Consider the following 10,176-nt stretch of genomic DNA (forward strand, 5'->3'; position numbering starts at 1 on the left):
CTGCTGTTTCTTCTTTGCCCTTTGTCTTCCCCCAAGAAGAAACTATATTCACCCATTTTAACCGCTAAATTTTGTATTTACATTTTTAGCTCTAAATGGCATGTAATGTGCTTTTCTGCCTACTTCTTGATTTATCCGTTGTATGCATCATCTGTCAGTTTCTTACGGTGGAAGACGAGGATTTAGTTCTTCTTCCCCCAGTTCCCACCGTACCTGTGTGCCCTTTCCATGAACTCATCTTTCCACACAGCTATACTGGAATTTTGTCTGGATTAGTATTCAGTGTTCAGTGTTTAAATTACTATAAGGAATATTCACAGGTTTACCAGGTAGTAAATTATGATTACCTTTTCTTTCTTTCTTTCTTTTTTTTAATTGAAGTATAGTCAGTTTCCAGTGTGTCAATTTCTGGTGTACAGCAAAATGTTTCAGTCATACATATACACACATACATATTCGTTTAAAAAATGTAGATGGCTTCATGAATTTGCATGTCGTCTTGTGCAGGGACCATGCTAATCTTTGTATCGTTCCAGTTTAGTATATGTGCTGCCCAAGTGAGCACCAATTACCTTTTCTTTCTTTTGTCTATACCACTAGGTTGGTGTGTGTGGATGTGGTGTAATATACAATGTTCACTCTCACTGTCAGCATGCCCCAATTTGGAAACCGTTCAACACTGTATTTGCTAATTATCTGAGTATTCTAGACATTACATTGTACCTGAGGAAATTTCTTGTAGAGCCTTTGGATCAACAGGGGTTGGCGCTGATTGTCATCTGTGCCTGTGCACAGCTGTCATCCTGGGGTCTCTATTTATATCATCTAGTGGACTCCAGCCAGCCCTTTCCTTGCATTCTCTGTCATCTTCTTGATTCATTCCTTCCTATTCATAGGCCTGGGAGCTTTCTACTTTATACACTTCCATAAGTTTTGAATTTTTTAGTACAATAATCTATATGTGGAAGAAACAATTGAGCCAACAACACTGACTCTTTATAAAATTCCAACATATTAGCTTCTTTTCTGAACTACTACCTTCTCCCCACCCCCGCCTGCTCCTGTCCACTGGGGCTTGGCGCAGATGAAGAGACTCCTGAGAGTTAATTGCCTGGAGGGCTGCACAAAGTCAAGTTTTCTTTGTTGTGAATACAGCCCAGAGCAGCTAGGAGAGATTATTGCAGACACCACACCAGCAATGAGGTCGTTTTCTCTCTCCCTATATCCTTTGAAGAGGGCACGTAGTCCACTGAGCCGAGAGAGTGCTGGAGTGGAAACCCAGTCATCCCTACCAGGGCTGGGCCGTGTCCTGTAGACCTGCAGTGAATATCTGGTTAAGATAAGGGGCCTGGCTTTGTACCCTTAGAAGCCACTTCTCAAAAAAAAATAAGGTGCCAGTATTCCTATTAGGTCCTTAGAGATATTTGGGGGCAGATTCAATTTCCTCAAGCCATAATCTAATGATTATAGTAAAACTACTGTGGCCCAGAATCTATCTTTTTAAATTGTGTTTTAATTTTTATGAAAATAATCATGTGCATAGTTCAAATTGTCAAATAGCTTATTTTGATGGAAAAAACAGTCGTTACCTGCTCCAACTTTCCCATCTCATGAAAACTGCACCTTGGAGGCAATACCACATTCTACATTTTGGTTATTTCTCCTTTTAAAAAAACACACTTTTACTTTTCTTTCTTGGTTTTCTATTTTAGATGTTATCTAATTATTATTATTTTTTTTTTACTGTAGAACATTAGAATTTCCTAGCTTTTATGTCATTCTACCTTCTTGAACACACTCTTCCATTCCTCCCCATTCCTGGAATATTTAAGCCACAGTTCTGGGTTAAGTCAACATCCAGCATTACCTCCATTATGACTGTGTAGCTGTTTTCAGAGGCAGTTGGCTATGGGCTTTTTCTCCAGGGGTCTTGTGCATTTCTGTGCATCTTATGAGCAGAGGCACTGACAACTTGTGTTCCTGATCACCATTTCAAGGATGTACATGTAGTGAACAGCCTTGGAAGACAGCAGTAGTGTCTCCCTCCAGGGCAGAGGGCAAGCTTGATTACTGTCCAGTATGATAATGTCTTTCAACCGTGTTTGCTTTCAGTCCATTATAAAAGACTAGGGTCCCCCAAACTCAGCGTTTCTCAGCTGTGATACAAACCCTCTGTCTGTGCAGCATCCCCCCGGCCACTCTTTGTCACCACCGGGGAAACTGAAGGGCAAGGGGGCCAGAGTGACCAGGCAGCTATTCTGTGAGTAATCAGATCCTCTGCCTCTGATCCAAGAGTCTCGCATCTATTGCTGGCATCCGTGAAGCTGGCAGGCTCATATACTGGCTTGTGAGTAGGGTAAAGTCTCTGATTCTTCCCGGTTCTTTACTCTACCTTCATTGTCCTTCTCTTAACTTTTAGAAATTTCTCGGGCTTAATACTTGCTTTTGTTTTTGTCTTTTCTTTGCTGAGTTTGGAAACCCTGATGAGATTCACTGAGAAATCACATCCTGATTTTCACGATATTCCTGTCAATGATACATGACCTGGTCCTGAGACACACCGTGAGTGTCACCCTATGGAATGTGACACTTACATTCTTTAAAAACTGGTAAGGACAGCAGAGACTGAGAAGTAGTGTTTTGCGTTGAAAGGCTCCAAAGAGACATAAGAACTAAAGTCAATACATATTCCTTGGCGTAACCCTGAGCCAGAAAGAAGAAAGAGAGTTTTGGACAGTTGGTGAAATTTGGATGGGTGAGTGTCCTTGTTTTTGGGAAACATACACTAGATTATTTAGGGGTGATGAGACATCATGTCTGAAGCTTTCTTTTAAAAGGTGAATGATAATGGGTATATTACCTCCTCCTACATGCACGCACGCGCACACACACACACGCACACACATTTGGAGAGAGACAGAGAGAGAGCTGGCAATCATGAATATTCAGTAAAATGTTAACATTTGGGAAGTCTGCATAAAAGAAACACAGGAGGTCTTTGATCTGATCTGGAAATTTTAATGTATGTTATTTCAAAGTAGATTAAAGAGTGGGGACACAAATGTTGATTGGAAGCTCTACTTTCATGTCTAGTGTATCAAGAGTCAGGTCTCGTGGAGCATCGAGCTGGCTGTCTGTTGGGGGGCTCCTGGATGTCCATACTTATGGGGCTAAACAGTTTCCCCTGAGGACTTCTGCACTCTCTTGCATGGTGTAGTGTCAGCCAGTCAGCTTTCTGAGTGCCTAGTGGGAAGGGGACCAGAGACCTCACTTCAGGATGTACACTCATTGAACGTCTCAGTAGTGATCTACTGTCTTCTGTGTTATGTAGCCACGTGCCTGCCTGGACAGAGGGAGGGAACGAAAATGCCTGTTCACGCTTTACTCAGACTTTTCACAAAAGCTACTGTTTTAAGCCCTACTTGCTAACCCAACACCTTCAGAAGCCCCTGGCTCCTCCAGTGTTGGAAATGTTCTGGATTTCTGTGGCAGGACTCAGCTTGCTTTGTGTTGGCTGTTTTCTTCTTCAGGTACTTAGCAGAGCAGAGAAAGCAGAAACCTAAGTCATTTACCATGAGGTTATCAGCTTTCCAGCTTCCACTATTTAGTGGACAAGAATCATCTGCTATCACTACGTCTCCGGTTCTCTCTGTTTTTGTGGGATTATCCCTTTAAAAAAAGTAATTTTTGTTACTTTAGTGGAGTTTCAGGAAAGTATAAAAAGAAAAAAATTTGTTTTGTTTTTCTGTCTGCTGCAGTTAACAGGAAGACCTTTTATTACCTGAGCTTTTTTAAAAGTGAAGACTAACTTCCTATGAGTGAGGAAATAGATGTACTGTGTCATCATTTGGCAGAGATGCCAGGTCAGCACTGAAATACCATTATATATTAGGAAAGGAGAATAGATTTTTTTTTTAAAATAAAAAGGAAGGGATCATTTCTTAGATACTGATTTTTTTTTTCAAACTGAACTTTAAAAAAAAATTTTTTTTTCATTTGTGGATCACTTTTCCTTCATATCCAGCTGATGTTTGGCTAAAATGGGCAGATGAAAAATATTCTGCCCTTAGAATATTTTTACATTCCACAAACATTTACAAGATGAAACTTCCATTTTATTTCAATACCTTGAATGGCAACAGCCTCCTCATTTTTCTTTTATAATTTCCCTGGAGGATGAACAATAGGGAAACTGTTGACATTTCTAGAAAGCTTTTTATGTTTAACCTTGATTTCATCTCTGAGTAAGAGGTCATTAAGCTATGGTTCCCAAATTGTGCACTGAGTCCACAGGGGCTACATTGAACTCACTGGGGCTAGATGAGATATTTAAACGTTTTGAGGGAAACACAGCAACATCTGTTGGTCGCTATCTGACCGACTAGCTCAAGGTAGCTTACTTTCAACTTTAGATTACGGTACACTGCTTTTGTAGAAGACATCTCTTTGTGAGGATGGGTTTTCAGTGGTTGCTTTGATAAAAAGAAGATAGCGTGTGGTAATGAAGTGGAACAAGAAATGACGGTGATGGGTTCTAATCTGATTCTGAAGTTTGAGTGTATAGTGCTCGTATTAGTCAAGGTTCCCCAGAGAAACAGAACTGAGGATATATGTCTATATGTACCTATTGATTTATTATGAGGGATTGGCTCACATGACTGTGAAGCTGAGAAGTCCCATGGTTTGCCTGTCTTTAAGGGGGAGGCCCAGGAAAGCCAGTGGTGCAGTTCCAGTCCAGCCTCCAAGGCTTGTGAACCAGAGAGTTAATGGTGTAAGTCCCAGTCTGAGTGCGAAGGTCCAAGAACTAGGAGCACTGACGTCTGAAGGCAGGAGAAGAGGGATGTCCTAGCTCAGGAAGAGGGCAAATTTGCCCTTTGGCCACCTTTTTGTTCCATTAAGTCCCTCAACAGATTGGATGCCACCTGCCTTGGAGAAGCTGATCTTCTTTACTCAGTCTACCTATTCAAATGCTTATCTTTTCCAGAAACACTCTCACAGACACACCCAGAAAAAATTGTGCCAGCTCTCTGGGCATCCCTTAGCCCAGATGACACATAAAATTGACCATTACGATGTCCAACAGGTGCATGTACCTCACTGGTTAGCGTAGTGGTTTAAAAATGTGTCCAAAATTATTTGATATCCTTTCTTTTAAGAGATGGAGACTAACACCTCTCCTTTTGAGTATGGGCTGGACTGAGCAGCCAGCTTCTAAGAAGAATACAGCAGAAGTAACGGTATATGGTTTCCAAGTCTGTGTCATAAAAGGCATTGCAACCTCCTCCTTGCTTGTTCCCTCAGATGGCTCACTCTTGGGGAAGTCAGTTGCCATGTGTGAAGACACTCGAGCAGCCCTGTGGGGGTGCCCGTGTGGTGAGGAACTGAGCCTGTTTTCCAACAGCCGATCAGGAGCTGAGCCCTCCTGCCAATTGCCATGTGAATGAGCCATCTTGGAAATTAATCCTCCAGCCCCAGTCAAGCCTCCACGTGGCTGCAGCCCCAGCTGACATCCTGATTGAAAACTCAGGAGACATCTTGGGCCACCGCCATCTAGCCAAGCCTCTCCTGGATCCCTGACCCGTGGAAATGATTAGATAATAAATAACTGTTGTTTAAGCTACTAAACAACAGTTGGGGTAACTTGTTGGGCAGCAATAGATGACTAATAGAGTATGTGTGAAATCATAAAATAAAATACTTTTTTTATATTTGTTTATGTGTGTACACTTTCAAACAGCCATTAAGTTGTTGGAAACTTAAGTATTTCCTAAGTTGTTAAACCTAACTACTCAATAAGTGAACTTTGGGTATTTTTTCTTTGGCCTATGATGAAAAAGTTACTGAGAGACTAAATGTGCCAGGCACTGTCAAAGTTTTAAAGCTCATCATTAAGTTACAGATAGTTGATAACGCTTTTTCCTTTTAATTTATTTAGGCAGATACATAATTTTAACCTATTTTTGGAGTGGAAAAGTTTATTACTTTAGATATTGAATTTTTTTTTCTTGTTATGTCACTGGAGCTATGAAAATGGAAAAAAATTACATGTATAATTAACTTTCATCTAGGGAAGTGATCATTTGAGAGTAAATTGGCTAGTCTTCACATGAATTAAATTATTGGCATATAGAGATCAAGTATATAGGGGCTAATATAAAAATGGGGAATAAATTAACTCGTACATGCAATGAAGAGTGGAGATACCAGCTTATGGGTATAGCCACATGAACCTTCAATACAGCAGTCTGTTCACTGGAAATAAGAAGAGATGAAGCACCCTCTAGTGGTAACTGTTGATATAATTTGGTGGCAGAAAAGATTGTAACAAATTCCTTCCTATACCATCGGACAGTGTTTGAATGATACTTAACATGATTTTTAACCTCACTGATACTATTAAATATTAAATCCTTGATTATGACTTTGGATTTGAATTTTTTTGAATGTAAGCAGGACACCTGTAATTTTTTTAGCCAGATTTAGCAGCATTGGTAGTTTTATTTTATACAGGACGAACAAAATCTTTTCCTGTTATTACATTAAAAAAAAAAAGAACAAGCTCGATAAAGTATAAAATTTTCTCAAATCAGATTGCATCATTACTATGCAAGCAACTCACAAGCATGAGGTGCCCCTTACATTATGAATTAAATTGCTTGTAACGTAGCATCTTCCAACTTTCTTGTCCATGAAGTAAACGAATACTAAAAACAGTAACTTTGTGCTAAACACTTAACTGTGTAGAAGGGATTGGGGAGAGGCGAGGAGGGATTCAGAAAAGTGAACAAGTGTGAGGTGGTTCTGTGGATGATGGAAAGTAGGAGGTGCTATGAGAATCCATGTGAGAAACCTCATTTGGGTCCAAGGGAACAGAGACGGTCTCCCGGAAAAAGAAGCATAAACAGATTGTGACCAGAGCTGACCTGGTAGGGCTGTTTTGCTACCTTGATTTACCCTAGCCTCACAAAATGCAGGTTTTCATAAACTTGTTTTGAACTGAGAATACACTGCTTTAACAAAAGCAACCATGCTTTGTGAATATGTTGATTATTTTAACGTTTGTACTTAACATGGGAATATCTATTGTGTTTGTCTCTGAGAACTGTGACTTTAACACCTCTCAGAACAATGAGTCATTTCACACTAGGAAGAATTCCAGGTATTCATTTAATCTTGTCTTCATAATTGCCACCCATCTATTCTTTAAGGATGATTAATAATTTATGCCATGTGGACAGAGGAGGACTGATTTAATCCACAATGCAGTTAACAAAAAGCCCAGTTTTAAAAATGCAAAGTGATCTCAACTGATCTTTAATGTGAATTAAAAACAATTAGTTTGCACTTTTGTGGATAAGTGTAGCTGGTAGACATACATGAACTTGGTGAAATTTTAGGAGTCAACAGCTTGTCATTTAGAATACTGATTTAGCTCTGCAGTAAATGTCTGTATCCCACAACAAACTGGAGCTGTATTGTACCCCTTTTCCTGATTCGAGAGGTATATTCACTTATCGAAAACACGGGATGCTGCTAGAGTGAGAATGAACAACTCTAATGAGTATTATTTTTTTACCCAATTGATCAAAGAAAGCCTTAAAAGATACGATATTAGCTTCACTTAAACAATGACTACTCCAATAGAAAACTAAGTGAATTAAAAACATGCAACAACTAATTTGGCGATTATCTACTTGTTCCTAGTTATTTCTTATAATCATGAGTCAGAATTCAAAATTCTTTAAAGTAAGTTGGTTGCAAACGTAGCAAATGAGGAATAGCTTTGTTCAGGACGACCTGGACACTGTTAGATTATATCTAAAGGAAGTTTATATTCTGTGTATACTTTTGGTTGCAAGTGAAGAAATCCAACTCAGTCTCATGTAAACAAAAAGTGGATTTATAGGCCTGTGTGATTGGAGTGAGGAGGACCTGGCACCAGGCACAACTGGCTTGAAGTGGAAGCAAAATGGACATTCCCTTTCTTCCCACCTCTGCTCGCTCCTGCCTTAGCTTCCTCTGTTGATGGACTGGCCTGGTTTGGTTGCAGTGTACGACCCTAGACCCCTGGGGAGACAGACCGAGGTCATTGCTACTCCCTGCACTGCCCATAGATCAACAGGAGAGGCACCATCCGAGAACTTATCTGAAATGCAAACTCTCAGGTGCTCCCACATCGACTGAATCAGAATCCTCGTATTAAAAGATCCCTAGCTGATGTGCACATTAAAGTTTGAGAGTGTCTGTATCGGACCCCCTTGGCTTGGAAAAGGGGGTTTTATAATTGGCTGGGCCTGGGTCTCACTGGCATTAAAAGGAATATAGGGGAACAGAGGGTGATGGGCAGTCTTACCAGAATCACATGATTGGGGAGGAGAGAACGGAACCCAGATGTGCAGGAATGAACTGCAAAAAGCAATGGACTATCGCCACAACACCTGAGTGATGACTTTGGTCCGAAGAAAGGATTGGCTTAAGATCAGTCTAATTTTTGAGAAGATATTGAGAACAAACTGGGGACTTCCAAGGTCATTTCTAATGGAAAGAAGTGGGAAAGAAGAGAGAAACTGTGTATATATTTTCTACACATCTGGTACTATCAGGGCCTTCTTTACAAGATACACTTGTGTATTTGAGTGAAATCAGAACCAGTGTACCAAACTTTATAACTTTATCTGCTTGAGAAAATTATTTTCTCTTTTTTCATATATAAACTTTTTTTATTGAGTTATAGTCATTTTACAATGTTGTGTCAAATTCCAGTGTAGAGCACAGCTTTTCAGTTATACATGAACATACCTACATTCATTGTCACATTCTCTTTTGCTGTGAGCCACCACAAGATCCTGTATATATTTCCCTGTGCTACACAGTACAATCTTGTTTATCTATTCTACATTTTGAAATCCCAGTCCCTTCCCACCCCCTGTCTCCCTGGCAACCACAAGTTTGTATGCTATGTCTATGAGTCTGTTTCTGTTTTGTATTTTTGTTTTTGTTTTTGTTTTTTTTTTTTTTAGATTCCGCATATGAGCGATCTCATACGGTATTTTTCTTTCTCTTTCTGGCTTACTTCACTTAGAATGACATTCTCCAGTAACATCCATGTTGCTGCAAATGGCGTTATGTTGTCAGTTTTTATGGCTGAATAGTATTCCACTGTATAAATATACCACTTCCTCTTTATCCAGTCATCTGTCGATGGACATTTAGGCTGTTTCCACGTCTTGGCTATTGTAAATAGTGCTGCTATGAACATTGGGGTGCAGGTGTCCTTTTGAAGTAGGGTTCCTTCTGGATATATGCCCAGGAGCGGGATTACTGGGTCATAGGGTAAGTCTATTCCTAGTCTTTTGAGGATTCTCCATACTGTTTTCCACAGTGGCTGCACCAAACTGCATTCCCACCAGCAGTGTAGGAGGGTTCCCTTTTCTCCACAGCCTCTCCAGCATTTGTCATTTGTGGATTTTTGAATGATGGCCATTCTGACTGGTGTGAGGTGATACCTCATCGTAGTTTTGATTTGTATTTCTCTGATAATTAGTGATATTGAGCATTTTTTCATGTGCCTATTGATCATTTGTATTTCTTCCTTGGAGAATTGCTTGTTTAGGTCTTCTGCCCATTTTTGGATTGGGTTGTTTGTTTTTGAGAAAATTATTTTATTTCTCTAATGGACTTTTGTCATCTTTGTTGGCTGCCTAGACCATGTCCTCTCTTTCTTATGTTTGGAGAATTTCCTATTTTTATGGGCCTTGCTGGGAGGCACAGTCTACCTGCTGCTATCTGAGGGAAAAGCCACTCTCCTGCTTTCCCGTATTCCCTGTAGCTAGAACAATCAGATATTTCTACCCCAGACACTGAATCAAGAGCTACTGACCCATAGAAACATGGAGGTTATAGAGAATTGTCTCTTTAGCCTTGATAGTGGTTGGAATAAAATTAAGTTCCCCAGGCTATGGTTCCCCAGTCACGGAAGCGCCAGCGATGTCTTTAACATGTAAATACAGGGCTGTAATTTCGCATGATGGTTCTTTCTGTCCAACTTTGAGCCTTGTATGCAACCTTCTTGGAAATTCAACAATTGCTGCTGAAATTGCCAGGATCACTGTCTCGCTGGTCCCCAGGACTGGCTCCGTGGGCTTGTGATCTGTGTGGTCGCACAGAGCTTTGCCC

At 40.3% G+C, this 10,176-nt stretch overlaps 1 non-coding gene across 1 annotated transcript; it reads right to left on the reverse strand.

Moving 5' to 3' along the window:
* Positions 1–463: 463 nt before the first annotated feature.
* On the reverse strand, positions 464–565 carry LOC123618506 (U6 spliceosomal RNA). The gene has a single exon (XR_006726944.1). It is a non-coding gene; the product is annotated as a U6 spliceosomal RNA (small nuclear RNA).
* Positions 566–10,176: the final 9,611 nt, after the last annotated feature.

This window comes from Camelus bactrianus, chromosome 1 (assembly GCF_048773025.1).
Source record: "Camelus bactrianus isolate YW-2024 breed Bactrian camel chromosome 1, ASM4877302v1, whole genome shotgun sequence".
NCBI classification, from domain to species: domain Eukaryota; kingdom Metazoa; phylum Chordata; class Mammalia; order Artiodactyla; family Camelidae; genus Camelus; species Camelus bactrianus.